This window comes from Astyanax mexicanus, chromosome 4 (assembly GCF_023375975.1).
Source record: "Astyanax mexicanus isolate ESR-SI-001 chromosome 4, AstMex3_surface, whole genome shotgun sequence".
NCBI classification, from domain to species: domain Eukaryota; kingdom Metazoa; phylum Chordata; class Actinopteri; order Characiformes; family Acestrorhamphidae; genus Astyanax; species Astyanax mexicanus.
Genome location: NC_064411.1, coordinates 9951288 through 9967596, shown reverse-complemented (window position 1 = coordinate 9967596; position 16309 = coordinate 9951288). Strand labels below are relative to the sequence as shown.

The 16309-nt window shown below is 36.7% G+C and overlaps 8 protein-coding genes across 16 annotated transcripts in view; 3 read left to right on the top strand and 5 right to left on the bottom strand.

Moving 5' to 3' along the window:
* LOC125801273 (zinc finger protein 239-like) overlaps positions 1–16309 on the top strand; it is a 256548-nt gene that overhangs the window by 51089 nt on the left and 189150 nt on the right. Inside the window, exon 1 of one of the 2 annotated variants that reach the window (XM_049477723.1) lies at positions 15647–15726. The exons of the other annotated variant lie outside the window; for it this stretch is intronic. The gene's annotated coding sequence lies outside the window, so the exon portion shown is untranslated. Of the gene's footprint in view, positions 1–15646; positions 15727–16309 lie in introns of those variants that run through there. 2 annotated transcript variants of the gene reach the window in all.
* The window catches only part of LOC125801434 (zinc finger protein 239-like), a 223537-nt gene that overhangs the window by 51122 nt on the left and 156106 nt on the right, over positions 1–16309 (top strand). Inside the window, exon 1 of one of the 3 annotated variants that reach the window (XM_049478175.1) lies at positions 9794–9863. The exons of 1 other annotated variant lie outside the window; for it this stretch is intronic. The gene's annotated coding sequence lies outside the window, so the exon portion shown is untranslated. Of the gene's footprint in view, positions 1–9793; positions 9864–16309 lie in introns of those variants that run through there. One more of the 3 variants, XM_049478170.1, reaches the window with a different exon arrangement.
* LOC125801215 (uncharacterized) overlaps positions 1–16309 on the bottom strand; it is a 236099-nt gene that overhangs the window by 92035 nt on the left and 127755 nt on the right. The window lies entirely within an intron of this gene.
* The window catches only part of LOC125801280 (zinc finger protein 239-like), a 316465-nt gene that overhangs the window by 173225 nt on the left and 126931 nt on the right, over positions 1–16309 (bottom strand). The window lies entirely within an intron of this gene.
* LOC125801206 (zinc finger protein 585A-like) overlaps positions 1–16309 on the top strand; it is a 308944-nt gene that overhangs the window by 166704 nt on the left and 125931 nt on the right. The window contains exon 1 of one of the 6 annotated variants that reach the window (XM_049477564.1): positions 15638–15726. The exons of the other annotated variants lie outside the window; for them this stretch is intronic. The gene's annotated coding sequence lies outside the window, so the exon portion shown is untranslated. Of the gene's footprint in view, positions 1–15637; positions 15727–16309 lie in introns of those variants that run through there. 6 annotated transcript variants of the gene reach the window in all.
* LOC111190034 (zinc finger protein 239-like) overlaps positions 1–16309 on the bottom strand; it is a 250622-nt gene that overhangs the window by 117002 nt on the left and 117311 nt on the right. The window lies entirely within an intron of this gene.
* The window catches only part of LOC125801461 (gastrula zinc finger protein XlCGF49.1-like), a 256787-nt gene that overhangs the window by 146933 nt on the left and 93545 nt on the right, over positions 1–16309 (bottom strand). The gene's annotated exons all lie outside the window — the stretch shown is intronic.
* LOC125801199 (zinc finger protein 271-like) overlaps positions 1–16309 on the bottom strand; it is an 883173-nt gene that overhangs the window by 813590 nt on the left and 53274 nt on the right. The gene's annotated exons all lie outside the window — the stretch shown is intronic.

Genomic DNA, 16309 nt, shown 5'->3' with positions numbered 1-16309 from the left:
TTCTTGCTCTTCCTCACACTCCAGTATAGGCCGATCCCCCCCATTATTGTCTATTGTGTTTGTTTGTGGCCTCGTCGGTGTCGATGGTCGGTTTATCTGTAGCTCTAACTTTGATCCATCCTACAGGGTCGTTACCATTTACATCCACCCCGACCCCTATGAAAAATGCCGGAGATTTTTCCCCATTAGGATTGGATTGCCACTCTAATGCAATGGTTATTAGATTATTTATCGCACCATTATCCCTTTGTATGTTAAGTTTATTTCATTTCTCCCGCTCACGAGTCGCCCAGCTTTCGCTTGTATCCCAATTGACATGTGTCGACCTAATTACGTGTTCCCACTTGTTACAAGGTCTGGCCTTGTAAGCTGTTTGGTCGGTGTTATGGGTGATTCTCATGAAGCTGCAGGGAACATGTCCATGACAATGTTTTTTTTAAATCAGTACTCAGTTCACAAAAACTCTGATATTGTGTGTAAAGCAAATAGGTAGTACTGTATGGATCAATTGTTCATATAAAAATATTTTTTTATAAATTAAATAAAAAATATATGGAAATTCTCATTACTGTTATGTGTCCGTACGCCTTCTTTCTAATTTTAAGTTAAACCATATTAAAAGTACTAAGCATATTGAATCAATAAAATAGATTAAAGTCATTTAAAATATCAACATTTATACATAATATAAATATTATTTGTGTTGAACAAAAAATGTACTTGATTTTAAACAAAATAACTGTGTCCGAACAATTTTTCTCATTACCGTTTCATGATTTTACCCCCCTAAAAAATTACACTGTGCCTTTAAATTGATCAGCTATCCCACGATGCATCACTTCAGAGACAAGCTTCAAAATGGAGATAAGGTCAGTTGGTCACTATTCTCTCCCTTTGAGAAATCTGTGTTAATATTGCTAAAACTGTCCTCAATTACACTGTGTATTATCATTACCGTTATGGTTTAATACTCATTACTTTTAAAAATATAAAAATAAATTATTTCATGAATATTATCACAATATAAGGCTTTTACAGCTGGCAAAGTTATAGGTTGTTAGCATATTAGCATTTTAAGTTATTTGTGAAATTAGCTAAGAGCATCTCATTACCGTTTAATTGTGTTCTCATTACCGTTATGGATCTAAAATGTTAATTGTGTTAAATGTTTCACATCTTATCATAACTTTTCTTCATTTTACTATAGTATACCCCTCACCTGTTGTCCACATGAGTTTTTGATCAAACATATTCTAAAATAATTTCCATTAATTAAAAAAATTAAAAGATATATTACAAATGTTGTATCGGTAATGAGAGTCGCTTAACTATAAACAAATAAATAAAAAAGATCAAAGTAATTGTCAAGGACTGTGCTGTTAAGTTGATGGGATTTGTTGTGGAAATATGAAATTAATCATCAAAAAATGTTTTGAACCGTTGATCTAGCTTCGTCATTTACTGTAACGGTAATGAGAATTATTCTGGATCATATAAGATTCAAATGATAATAAAATTCTATTTAAAAAAATATGAAAAAATAAACAATATAGTAAAATGCACATTCTATTTTAGCTTCTCAACTTGAAAAAAATGCTGCAATGAGGTGAAAAACTTTTTTATGTTAATGTGAAGGTCTTCGTCAGAATCCCCCTTATGGTTACACTTAAGATTATCATCACGGGACCAACACAAGTACACCGCTTCCCCCTTGGACCCCTGCTTACCACAAGTAACCACGTCGCATAAGTTCACTGTCCATATGGTCATCTCACCCCAATATTAGTCTAATTCTATACCTCCCCAGCGCCTGATGCATTTTGAGTTAGGCTGATTGATGGTTGATCGTTTGGTTCTATTAAGCTGTGTGGGCTGGTCTTTAGCTGTTGCGTTTGTCGGGTGCACGGTTGCTAATGTGTTTACAATTGTTCCCTCTACCGTTGTTAGTTGTTCTTGTCAGTGTTATTATCATTATACCCATGAGGGCAACTGTTATTATTATCTGGAGCCATATTGGAATAACCAGAGGAAATGCTGGTTGGTTATAGTGTCCGTACTTTGACCTGTCCCACTCTCTTTTTCCGTACCATGTCATTATTAAACCATAAAATGTGTTTTCCCTCTAAGTGTCCCACTATTTAGTAAACTCGTTATCTATAGCTCTATATGTGTAAGTGTTAAGGTTACAGAGTGTATAATTTTTTTTTTTTTTACAATTTCGTTTTTTCAAGAGTCTTTCGGCCACCTGTAAAGGAAAGCAATGTTCAGTACAACCTGTAAAGAAAAAATAATGTGTTCCCCCCCTAATTTAGCAAATCACAGTTTATAACCCTATATGTGTAAATGTTAAAGTTGCAATGCGTGTTGTTCGTTTCTTCTTTCTTCTTGTTTCAGGGTTCTGAAGGTAGACTACCTCAGCCCCACATACGAAGAGCTTTATTCTTGCTCTTGGTGTCTGCAATATCAGTGAATGAAAAGTATGAGTTGGTGTGTGATAAGACTATGTGTGTTCTTTAATGAGATGTGTTTTAAGGGTCTCTGTATGTAGTGTACTTTGACGCAATCGAAACGTTGCTGAATGAGTCACTCCCTCACTTCCGCTCCTCGGTCACAGCCAGGCTGTGTGCTGCTGCTGCTGCGCTCTGAGAAACTCTTTTCTCTGCTGTGGCCAGGCCAGGCCCGTGCTGCGGGGGTTCTGCTGCCCCTCCTTCCTGCTGCGGGCCTGCTGCTGCTGCTGCTGCAGGGTCAGACTTTTCAGCTGCTGCTGTCTCGTCTCCTCCTGCTTGCTCTGTGAGCGATCTCTGTTGCTGCACAGCTGTAGAACCCTCGCCTATCAGGTGATCTGCGTACGTTGTTCTCTCAGTCACCTGGAAAGGCTCAATCCAGCCATGCTCGTTCCCCTTTCGTGCGTAGTGGCGGAGGAGCCCTCACTCCGTGTCTGTATTGGTCCACCTTTGCACCACGTTCTCCTTCTCCCCCTGTGTAAACAGATCTGAAACGAAACTTTTGTATTCGTTATAATCATGTTTAAGGTTCACTATTCATTTTGGAAGTTTTTAAGGCGTCCTCCGTGTCTCCTTTCTGCAAGTTAAAATACATGGTTAAAATACATTTATCACACTTAACTTGAGCTCTAATTTCCCCTTGGAAGTTAATTATTTCAAATTTAAATTTTGTCTGTGCACAGATTTCAGCCCAATTTTTGTTTTCTTACCTTCTTCAGTTGTCCTGATTTTCAGTTATACTCAATCATGAGTTTTACTGTCAAAAGTGCTTTCAATCCGTAACATTTAGTCATTTCTTTAAATCCCTAACTTTTAGGAATTTTAAATTTTAAATTGCAACATTTAATTATCATCACCATTAATTACTTGCTTTTACCTGCCTTTTGTTCACATCCCTCTCCCTTTTAGTGTAACTGCTTCCCTGTGGCTCTGTTATATCCAAATTAGATCTTACAAACACTACTAATGTTCACCACCCAGTTTACCACTAGACACACACTATTTCTCATGCATGCACACACTCACAAACTCAAACACTTCCACTCTCACAAACACTACCAAAACACACCTCAACTCTGCAGTATCATCGTACAGACCATATTTTACTGCTTCACAGCCCAAAACTGCTGCTGTACACACACCTGCTCTTAAACCTACCCCTGAAAGCTTCCTGTAGATCTTCTCATATTGTATTGGTAATACTTTATAGATAATAAATAAGGAACAAACACTTGGAAATACATCTAAATCATGTTTTTTATATAGATCGTAATGATCAGCTGCTCTATTTTCCCCTCCATATCCACACTGATTGATAGAATATCAGGGCCCAAAGTTTTAAACTCAGCACAAACTACACATAATGTGGCTTCTGTCTCAGGAATGGTTCCATATTGATGTACTGGGCTTTCTTGGGTTACTTTTGCTTGGACTTTAGAATCACCGCTTGTGGCTATATTATTTTACCTGCCACTTTAATTTTCTGCAGTGTGCTATTTATTAAGAAATCATGATTCTGACTTTATTCAGTTCCCAAGATTTTTATAAAGCCTTGATTTCTAGATTTAGTTGATTTTATTTAGTGCTTTAAGAATTGGGAGAAGTGGAACGTGATTATTTCATTACAGACAATAATATTAGCAATATCAATAAACAATTTTATGCTTTGCTTTGTTCTTGTTATTATAGCAAATAAAATCTGAACAATGCTTTTACATTTCCTGATAAATATTTTCAATATGTATTTATGCATATACAATGCCAAGCAGATTGCTTTTCACAATTATCAACAATACATCTATTTCCTTAAACAATTTATCAAGCCTCACACATTGTTTTTCTTGTTCAAAAAATGGCTTACATGTTGAATAGTGAAAGTTCAATTTTGTGTCTACATTTCATATTTTAAAGTTAGGATTGAGTTTGTCTTAAAAGCTAAAACTTTTACAATATTGCTAAAAGTAATTGCTCATCCGCATAATGGTTGTTTTTAAAACCATACTTTAAAAGATAAACAAGCTAAAAGTTTAAAAAATGCTCTATATCTATAAAATAATGATTGGTCAAAAATGGTGGTAATATTGGTGTAAGAAAAAAAAACTAAAACTAAAAGTTAATAATAGGTTTAAAAAGTCAAGAAAAAAGTAAAAAATAATGGCTGGGTGAATAATGGTGGTAATAATGGTGATCTATTTACATCTCCCCCTTTTTCTGAAACAGAATTTCTGTTTCAGAAAACTTAACACAAAATTGCTCCACCCTCTGTTGTCTTTCCCCTGTCCACTGGGCTGGTCTACCCTGCACAGGCCTCCACCGAGACACACCCAATCACTTCATTCATCCACTCACTCTCCCCCTGGGCTGCGCTTCCCTTCCACGATGTTTTCTCCGTTTTCTGTTAAAATGCATGTGGTGGTCAGATCGAGACTGTGCCTGCCTTAGGTTGTCCCGTTGTAGTACGTTGGGATCTTACCCGTCTTTGGCTAACCAGCCTATCCCACTGAACCACACACAGCGTAGCAGCACTGTTTTATCAACATTCAGTGCTGTAGTGTTCTTGCAGGGTACAGTTAGGGAGCGCACACCCAGGTATGTCAGACTGTCATAAACTCACACTCTGATGTTGACCGTGAAAGCCCGTGCAAGGCACCAAGTATCCATAGTTTATTATTATTTGTTATTCTTGTATACATATTTCAGCTTAAATTATTTGCTTTGATGCCACTGCTCCGGAACAGACCCAAAAGAGTGCATGTCAATGAATAATTATTCAGATTTTGCATCTGTACCTGAAAGGTGTACCCTAAGGTTACCTTTTGGTCCAGTTTTATTTAATATATACATAAATTATATTGCTGGCTCTGCTTCTCAGATTGCAAACCTTACCATTATGCAGATTAAACAATTTTATATTGCTTAGCTGATTTTGTTCATGCTACAGCCAGAAAATTATGCATTTGTTTTATAGGTGGCATTGTATAAGCATGAAAACTAAATTTATGCTGTTGTCCAGATCTCTTTTTAGTCTAATTTAATACTATACAGAAAGAAAGTAAAGCATATTGAAAGCAAAATAGAAAGCTCAATTTTTTTATATATTTGATTATGTCCCCTTATCAGAAAGATATCCAATTCCCTGTAGCTTGAAATAGATGCAACACTGCGTTTCCTTTAAAAAAAAAATAATAATAAAAATAAAAATAAGGCCTTTCCTCACTGGTTTCTGAAATCCACTCTTGCTCTTAAGATGATCAAAATATCAGCATAGACGGAGATGCATAAAACTTAGAGAAATTAGATATGACATCTGTCTTATATAGATCTCATTCAGCTAGGACTGAACTGAGATCAGTCTGAATAAGAAACGAATAGTAAGATAATTGACTAAATCACCTGATAGAAAAAGCTGTGTTTGGAATGGCTCACTCATTAACTCATTCACTATTCACTATGTAGCATTTTTCTATTTAGTGAACTGATTATTTAACAATCAAATAATAAACCATGTTTATTTGTCCTGCTCTGAGGACATCTTACACCAGTACTGCATGGCATAGTATATTTGGAATTTCTAGCATACATCTTCTGTACAATATTATCATAATATAATGTAATGAATAGTGAACTATATGGGGAAAAATGTACTGCTCAGTTTTTACAAAGCATTGCAAAAATGGCCAATCCAAATTGCTTAGTATTTCTGCAATAGGAAACGATTCCGACACAGCCACACACCTTTATTATTTTCATTATTAGATTTGCTTATATAATATAGAGTTAGACATATGTCCCTGTTAGGTTAGGGCCTCAAGATATAGTCCAATACCCAAAATTAAGCCAATTATTTTCCTCAATTCTGACTCCCTTTTCTTTTTTTTTCTTTTTTATTCGTGTTGCTAACCAACCCCATAATCCCTTTATTAAATTCTCTAAATTCTCTAATTATCTATCCAGTCACACACCATTATTCAACAACTTAATTATTTATATTAACACTTCCCCAACCTTGCTTACATTAAAGTACACTGTACTCATGATGGGGTATTCACATTTTCACATTTTTTTATTTTATTTTAGAACTCTCTTATAACGTATGCATATATTATATTATATTATAGTTCTATGTCACATCAGTCACTTTCGTAATAAATGTCATCGCACTTGACTCTTTTATTTATGTAATTATTTATGGCCATTAGTAATATCTACTGCACTGCTCCGTTTACAGATAGATCTTTACCTTGTATAGTTAGGTCTTTTATATCCTTATATTGTCTTATATATATATCTATCCATCTACCCATACAAAAGCCTTTTCCCCCTGTTCACCTCTGTCCCCCATTTTCACTGTGTATTACTCTATTTCCCTACTGAACTGATGTTCTATTTTCTATGATATCTCACAAGTGTTAATTCACAAATAACCAACCTCTCAGTCTAAAACCAATAGGCTGGACCAACTCCACCTACTTCACCTTGGACTCCTCCCCTGCAGTGGGACTCATCCATTCCTATTTCGTTGACACACAAGAGTTCGTACACTCAACCAATCACACTGCTCACAGGACGCACTCTGTCTCACACACACTCTTTAATTCGCTGCCACACAAGATACACATTTTCTGTTTCACAGGAAAACTGGACACGCACACTTTTAATCCCTGTAACAGACACTCGTAGACCCTTTTCTTTTCCTCTCTGTCAGTCGCACATACACAATCACAAAGTCAGACACACTCAGTTCCTGGAATAAGCACACAGACACACGCATACTCTCTCACACTTATTGGCCACAGACTCACTTCCCTCAAACTTATAGTTTATACTGCTATGTATACCCCGTTTTATTTGTTTTCTTTTACCCCAGAGAAGACACGAATAAGCCATGCACACAAGCAGTGGGTCGCCGCCCACCCGCGAGATACCGCTCCCGGTCCGCCTTCGACTATACCTAAGGACCCCCGTTCACACTTTTAAGCTACTCATTTATTTTAAACTAACACTCACGCGCTAATGAAGGCTTTCCATATGGTCCCAGTCACGCTTCTTAAAGCCCGCAACTTTCAACATGAAACGCCCAATATATGAACCCGATCTTTTGTCAATTATTTCTATCTGTATTAATAACAAATCATTAATCTATGGGAATACAGCCCCCTGCCTGGCAAGGCACACCTGTTATCCAATGCTCTGCTACCCTCTAATGTGCACAGAAATATCTAGCAGTTACATCCACAGCATCATACAGTAACTCTTAGTTAAACAACTTGTAAAACTTCGTAGTAGGTACAGCGTCTACTAATTTTTTACCAAATTTCTTGAGCAGGAACAGCATCTGCTTCTTTTTTAACTAAACTATATAACACTTGAGTAGGAACAGCATCTACTCTTTTTTAACAAAATTATAAAAGACTTTGAGTAGGAACAGCATCTACTCTTTTTTTGTTTTTGTTTTATTTTATTTGTTTTTTGTTTATTTTTGTTATTTTCTGAACCTGTTTACGAGCGGATCAATCTCGAGGTGAGGCTTACACCTAGCCTTTATCCGAACTTCTCGTCAGAAGCCGGGGGGACACGCCAGCTTCCAATCCTTAAAACCTGAGGAGACCCTTGTCTCTACTCACATATAAAACCTGAGGAGACCCTTGTCTCTACTCACATATAAAACATATAAAACCTGAGGAGACCCTTGTCTCTACTCACATATAAAACCTGAGGAGACCCTTGTCTCTACTCACATATAAAACCTTAACTACCTTTTTAACACAAATAACGAGTAAAATACATTGGTCTGCTTCCGGCACTATCTGTGTGAGTGTGCGTCACTCCCTGCTTTGAAGCCGCTGCAGGTTCCCCCACACACAGAAGGCCGCTTTGATCTAAAAGCCTCCTCTGTAGAAATGTAGTCTCGTACCGAGTGTACCAGTCGAGTTGATGACCGTTAGTTAGGGTCATGCAGTGAACGAAATGCTTCAAGCATGAGCTACGCAAGTCACACAATAGATTTCATATGTTATATGTTAATGTGTTAGTAGCACGTGGTTAGTCCGCCATACAATAGATCCTATGTGTTAGTAAACGCCTTATGTATCATGTGGGTTAATTTGTCATATAATAGAGTCTGTGTTAGTCACATGCCTGATCAAGCAATGTTTTAAAGAATATATATTGTGGTTATTGGTTAATCTTCTTATATAAATGCGTGTAAAATACACTGTGAGTAATAAAAATGATCAAATATAATGTGAGTATTGGTTAATGCATATAAAATACAAGGTTTCACACAATGATTATGTAATTATAGATACTAAGATAAGTAATCATAATTGTAAGATATTTGTCAATACACCCAAGGTATAATAAACAGTTACTCTTCAGTGTCTAGCCATAATAAGAGAAAGTGAGCAGCTAGCCATAGCTCACTTTATCTCAGTCCTAGGCTGTATTCGAAATGGCATACTACTATACTGCATACTGCACTAGTATGTACTGCATACTACACACCGCCCAGTATGTAGTATTCGGTACTGCAACACTTTTGATTGTAGTACCCTACACTCTCCCGTGACACACCAGTCAGTGCTCTGAAGTGCTCAGAATTCCTCAGAGTGAGTTGTAAACAGAAAGAACATGAAAAATGTCCTACCTTTTCATTATCAAGACTAATGAGATCTGCATACTGTCCAGAACTGCAATTGCTGCTTTTATTTTAGAGTTTAATGGAAGTGCAGTTAACCCAATTCTAACAACCATTTAGTAGCAGCCCCCACAACCCAAGTATGTTCCAGTTATATTTAAATAAGTTTTCCTATTTATTTTAGTAGATTACTATTTTCATCTATGTAAGTACCAACAAGAATGTTGGTTTAAACAAACTCTCATTCATATTTACACAATCTCAACAATAAAAGAAATGAGACAAGTTGCATCACCGCAGAGATAATTATTAAAGCTTATAAACTGCAGTTTTAATCCATTTAAATGAGCTCTGGGTGTAACTCCAGCATCAGTAGCAGTAATGCTAGTAAATCTACTGAATACAAAACATTAGTTTTAGAAAATGGAAATATAGGGGCATGTTTTCTCTCCTATTTTAGTGAAATACTTTGTTCTACTTTGTAAAATTAAAGGAAAACCCCAGAGAAGTAGTTCTACAGTGTTTTAAATGAGAGTTTTAGCTGTTTAGCTCCATTCAGCTCCATGCACTGAGGACTCCCTCGCGGGCTCCCTCTAGCGGTGATGGGGTATAATGTGATATAGCGGGGGAGGGGGCGGGGCTCTACATAACGAGGATGAGGCTGAGCTTCCGGGGTCTGTAGCTGGAGCGGAGGAAGAGCAGGATCAGCTGAACTACAGAAGGTACGGAGAAGTTTCTCTCTCTCTCTCTCTCTCTCTCTCTCTCTCTCTCTCTCTCTCTCTCTCTCCATCACGCTGTTCTACATTCACTCCTACACCCACATCAACACCACCTTCAGCACCTTCAGCACCTTCAGCATGTGCAGCATTTACACCACCAGCACTGGATCTTCTCCTAGCTCTGCTCAGCAGTCTGCAGTAGGGGGTCGCGGAGCTGGGGATGGGGGGGGCTTTACAGATCATACACAGGATAACGGAACCTCACACTCCTGCCCCCCCTCCCCCACATCACTAACACACACCTGAGATTAATCAGTTCTGTGGAAATTCCTTTTTAAGTTTGTGTGATCAGTCTCTACACATTTCTTAGTTACACTAATTTAGTTTAGTTTAGTTAATTTTCCTTTACTTAATCCGTTTCCACCACAACAGTTGCTGGTAAGTCATGTGACTCTCCCGTCAAAATAAAAGTCCACTTGTAAAATATTAAATGTAAGAATGAAAGATTTAGTGATTATAGTGAGGAAAAGTTCAGGCAAGAAGAGGAATTTCACAAGTAACATTTATTAGCTTACTGATTTAACAGAAAACTTGCTATTTCACTGTAATAACAAACACAAATATTAGCAAATTACAACATCTTTAGCCCCGCTGTTTTTAAGAAATCCCAGTTAAACCATTACTGTGGAATACAGTCTCCAGCTGCTCTTTTGCTGATACTTTAATAATGATGATAATAATAATAATAATAATAATAATAACAAAAACATGAATTTGATAATAAAAATAAGAAGAAGAATCACACTTTGAGCAACTTGATAAAAATACACAATTAAACATTTGTGTAAGAGGTTAAAAAGACTACAAAAATAATTGAAAAAGAACTACATAAAATAACATGAATTCTTACAAATTGTTATAATTGTGTTAACCTTTAGTAAACAAAAGAGACTCTTATGTTTTACACTCCTGTTGGAGGTTGGTTGATGTGTTGTAACAGTAAAAAGGTCATTATTTTGCTGTGATTTTATTTTGAACTACAATTCCCTGCACCAACAAGACAACTGCATCGGATCAACATTTCCAAAAAACACATCTTGAACTCAGGGTGCGCATATCACTGTTAGCCTGAAGCCAGTGTGGTGGAAAATAATGAACTGTTATCAGTTGTTGTTAAAAAAAAAAATCAGGTTTGTGAAGCATTGATTTGGATTAATGTATTTGGTTAATGTGTGGAAACTTTTATAAATTGGTTTAAAGGAAAAAGCTTTGGACATCATCTGTCGTGATGAAGAACAAATCAAGCATCGGCAATGTGATTTGAACCAATGTGTGTCGTTTTTTCGGCACACGCCTCAAAGCTTCAGATTAAAGGGTAACATCACTCACTTAGAATGACTTAGAATCTCTTTAGTTAATTGACCTGCTTTTATTTTAATATTCAATGGCATTTTTCTTTGTGTTTTCCAGAAATTAAAATATTTTCCTGAAATTCATCACCAACAACCAGGATATTTAACTAAGAGCAAAGTTAAACTACTGAAAGAGGTGAAGCAGAAGCCTTCCTGAAGAATCTCCAGAACACGCAGAAATTGTTTGCTACATTTAAAAGACAAATGAAGCCAAGTCCCGACATGGAGAAACATCAGCACTCTGCCAAGAGTTTTACTAAACAGAGTGATCTCAAAAAACACCAGCGCATTCACACAGGAGAGAAACTGTATCACTGCTCAGACTGTGGGAAGAGTTTTAATCGACAGAGTCATCTCCAACAACACCAGAGCATTCACACAGGAGAGAAACCGTATCACTGCTCAGACTGTGGGAAGAGTTTTAATCATCACAGTGATCTCAAAAAACACCAGCGCATTCACACAGGAGAGAAACCGTTTCACTGCTCAGACTGTGGGAAGAGTTTTAATCAACAGAGTAATCTCAAAAAACACCAGCGCATTCACACTGGAGAGAAACCGTTTCACTGCTCAGACTGTGGGAAGATTTTTACTACCCAGAGTGATCTCAAAAAACACCAGCGCATTCACACAGGAGTGAAACCATTTCACTGCTCAGACTGTAGGAAGTGTTTTATTACACAGAGTAAACTTAAAATACATCAGCGCATTCACACAGGAGAGAAACCTTATTACTGCTCAGACTGTGGGAAGAGCTTTAATCGACTGGAGACTGTCAAACGGCATCAGCGCATTCACACAGGAGAGAAACTGCATCACTGCTCAGACTGTGGGAAGAGTTTTACTGAACAGAGTGCTCTCAAAATACACCAGCGCATTCACACAGGAGAGAAACCGTATCACTGCTCAGACTGTGGGAAGAGTTTTACTCAACAGAGTAATCTCAAAATACACCAGCGCATTCACACAGGAGAGAAACCATATCACTGCTCAGACTGTGGGAAGAGTTTTACTATACAGAGTAATCTCAAAAAACACCAGCGCATTCACACAGGAGAGAAAAAATTCCCAAATTTGTCCCATGGCAATTAAAAGCGCAAATCATAAATTCCACCAGAAACAAATATGAACTGTATTTAACAATTGATTTTACAGGTTCAGCAAAACTATTCTTATCCAGGGATGATGTGTATAGAATTCCATGTTATGTTTGTATGTCTTGTATGTTTGAATATTCCAGGACATTCTTTGTGAGACAGAGCTCAGTTTTTAGGTTAGTTACTGTTGCGCAGTAAGGTTACAGGCTCATTCACTCCCTCTGCTGGTGTTCTTGTTTGTCTATGGTTCAGTCCAATTAAAAATCTGTTACTATAGAGGGATATTTGGTTGTGTTGTATTACTCAAGTTGTATACTCTCTTATCTTTTCCTTATTGAATATTAAATGTTGCTTATGGTTTTTTTAATCTCCAAAGTTACTAAGAATATCCAAATAATGTAGTTTCTTAATTGTTTTTATCCAGTACAAACTATTATCTTTGTATTACTTCACCTCTATATTTACCCATGTGTGTTTTAATTAACGGCTTTTATATTGCAGATCTCCAGTCTCATTGTGTTTTCTCAACACATGTTTGACATGAAACCTATAGGCCTGAGATTGTCATATCCAGTTATATTAAGACTATGGTTTGTGTTTTTTTTCTCCTAAATCTCTTGTAATGTAACTATGCATAACCAGTCATATTAAGACTATGCTTGAAGTGCAAACAGAGACAGAACATGTTTTAAGCACAGTACAGTCTTGTTGGTCACTCTGTTACCGTCTGTCACTCTGTTAAAAGTAGCAGAAGCATCTTCTATGCCAGGAGTATTTAATTAGAATTCAGAATGATCCAGTTATACAAAATTCCTCGCCTGTCTCTCTGTCGCACTCGGCGTGACTTTAGTTTTCGTCCGTTCTCGTTTTTTCGCCCATTCTCGCCCAGGCTCACTATCTCCTTATAAAGGCGTTTTTTTCACGGCCATGTCCCAATTCAACAGCCGGAGCAGCGGGACCGCGACCCTGACAACACGGGTTCGATCCAGCGTGAGGAGCGGTGTGTTTATTTATTTATTTTTTCCACGTCTGCACAGATCTGATTGACTGAAGAGAGTGGTTGGTGATATTACATCACACGTGATTGGTCTGTGATTTACTGCGCCGCAAAGCGTGTATACAATTAAATCCTTCTCAATAGGTTTGGGTCCGGACCCGGACCACGGTCCGCCCGTGACCTCTGTTCTATGCAAATTCCCCGAATTTTCCTCTTCTGCTCACTGCTCAACCACCAAACTCGCTGCTACTGTGTTGCCAGTTGCCAGTGTTGTATCTTAAAAAGTCCACACTAAACTGTGAGAGGTTTAAGCTTGACGAGAAGTATCGTCACGTCTTAATCTAGTGAGATCTCGTGCCACGATACAGGATTTGCTATTTTACTGACCGAATGTATAAACAAAGCATTTCCTGTTTTACTGTCTATTGTTATTGTTAGCTAGCCTAGATAAATGTACAAATGTAGCATTTGCTGTTTTAATGACTATTATTATTGTTTGCTAGCTAGCTAAATGTTCAAATATGCAGTTTGCTGATTTACTGAACATTATTATTGGTAGCTAGCCTAGCTAAATGTATAAATGTAGCATTTGCCGTTTTACTGACTTTTATTATTGGTAGCTAGCCTAGCTAAATGTACAAACAAAGCAGTTTAACAGTGTTTTACGGCCGGTATTTATTTATTTTTTATTTCTTGCATATTTTTTTTCTTAAATGTAATTTGTATTCTCTTTCAAGCATTCATTCGGTATCTCAGTATGGGATACGCCACTCTCGCATATTCCTCATGTAGCCCCGGCTAATATATATACATATATATATATATATATATATATATATATATATATATATATATATAGCGCCTTTAGATTTTACAACTGTGAGATAAAACAGATAATACAAATAAAACTGATATAAACTACAAAGTGAAATATACAAGTTAGTGGAAAATTAACACTACATATACATATAATACAGAATAAGATACAGAAATAATTTTAACTATACATGCAGAAAAAATATGTAATAAAGTAAAAAATAAAGTAAAGTAATGCTTAATCTTGCTTTGTTAATTTTGATTTATGTGGTAACTAATATGCGGAAGGAAGAAAAGCTTGCGCATTTACTAACAATTCCCTACTTTACCACATGATGCCAATAATTCCCGCTCTCCGCACACTTTTGAAGGCATACGCATGCCTTAAACCTTGCTTAAATGTACGCTCGTTTTCACACCAAGTATTTCTTTATAAATCACAATTCTTGCGTGAGATGTTGCTTACGCACATTTCTGCCCTCTTTTTATGCGTACGCACTCTTTATAAATGAGGCCCCTGCTCTTTATGAGGCTTTGATTCAGCAGTAGATTCTCTCCTGTCAGATTCCTGTCAACATTAGCCTGTTAGCAGCTAACAGAGTTAGCAGTGAATTAGCTCTCTTTCTCTTATACTGTTTATTAAACTGAGAAAAGCACGAATAATTTATGGGTAAATTTATGAGATTAAACTAATTCAGATTTAATTAGTATAATTAAAGGCTGATTTTTGGTAAGTTAGGAAAAAGCCGAATTAGCTAGCTTCCTAGTGTTGGCTAAGCTAGCTAATGAATGTACCCAAAGTTTCTGAGGAGAAAGAGCATTTATTTTCTGTTTTCTGTGACCTAGAAAGGTTTTTAAACGGTTTGGAGGAACTAATTGCCACCATTCTAACAATTCTACAAATTACTATCTGTTTTAAGCTAATTTGCCTCAGTAAGAGTAAATTATCCTCAAATTTTACCTCAGTTTATTTAATTGTTAGCATTTAATAGCTAACAGATTTAACGTTTATTTACACAGTTCTTAAACTTAAATTTAGTTGTTTTTTTAAAACATTACTCACACCTTCACTGTTTCTTATAATTCATATATTCTTTTCTCTACAGTGTACAAATCAGTGAGTCTTGGTGAATGTTTCTGTTCTTATTATGGTAAATAGGGACTGCAGAGATTTAATAGAAGAATCTGTTCTTTAGAACATAATGTTTTATATCATTATTAGAAGCACAAACACACCTGAGATTATTTATATTTATTTATATTTTACAATTACTGTTACAAAGAGCCAAGAGTTGGCCCAAAGACTTCAGGAGCTAAATAGCTCCTCCACTGAGTCCCACCCACAGTGCCTGCAACCCTCATGCTTCCGCTTGTTTAGCCAATCAGAGCGATGCTGAGACTGAGGGGCCTCAGTTGGGGGCTTGCATACCACAGATAGAGAGGACTTCTGTAGAGGAACAGTGGAGATAGTGGACGGTGTGCAGCTTAGTAAAGTTTTGTGGGATTACCGAGGACATTTGATTCTTGTGTGCATTCAGATACCTGTAAGTACCTACACTGCTGTTTATTCATAAAGTGTAGATAACTGTTACTTTCCAAGTTGTAGGTGTACTTTCAAGGAGTTACATGCTATGCTAACTGATCAGCTCTTTGTATAGCTCTGTATAGCTTCTAGCTGTTTCTGATCTGCCTATTATTATTACCAGATAACACCTCATAGAAGTGTGTATCTTTGTTTAGGTGTTAGTGTTGTAAATTGTAGTCAGTAATGTGTTTCAAGTAGTTCAAGTATCCCTTTTATATCTGTTGTTTCAGAATCACACACTCACACAGTCGGATTGCATTCATCTATTCTGTATATACCACAACTCCTCTGCTGCAGTAAATACTGTTTTCAGAGTACATCATCTCCAGCATTTTAATCAGATGCACCACAGTGGCTTCTACATGGTTTAATACCAGCTAGCTCTTCTTAACAATTACAATACGATTTTAAAATTGTCCTGTTGAAAATATTTATCATTGGTTCGTTTATTGTATCTATCAGAAGCAGACTGTATCTGCCCAATATCATTTATTTTACTCCAATATTCAATACACAGAGTGCCTTATTAATATGATGGCATG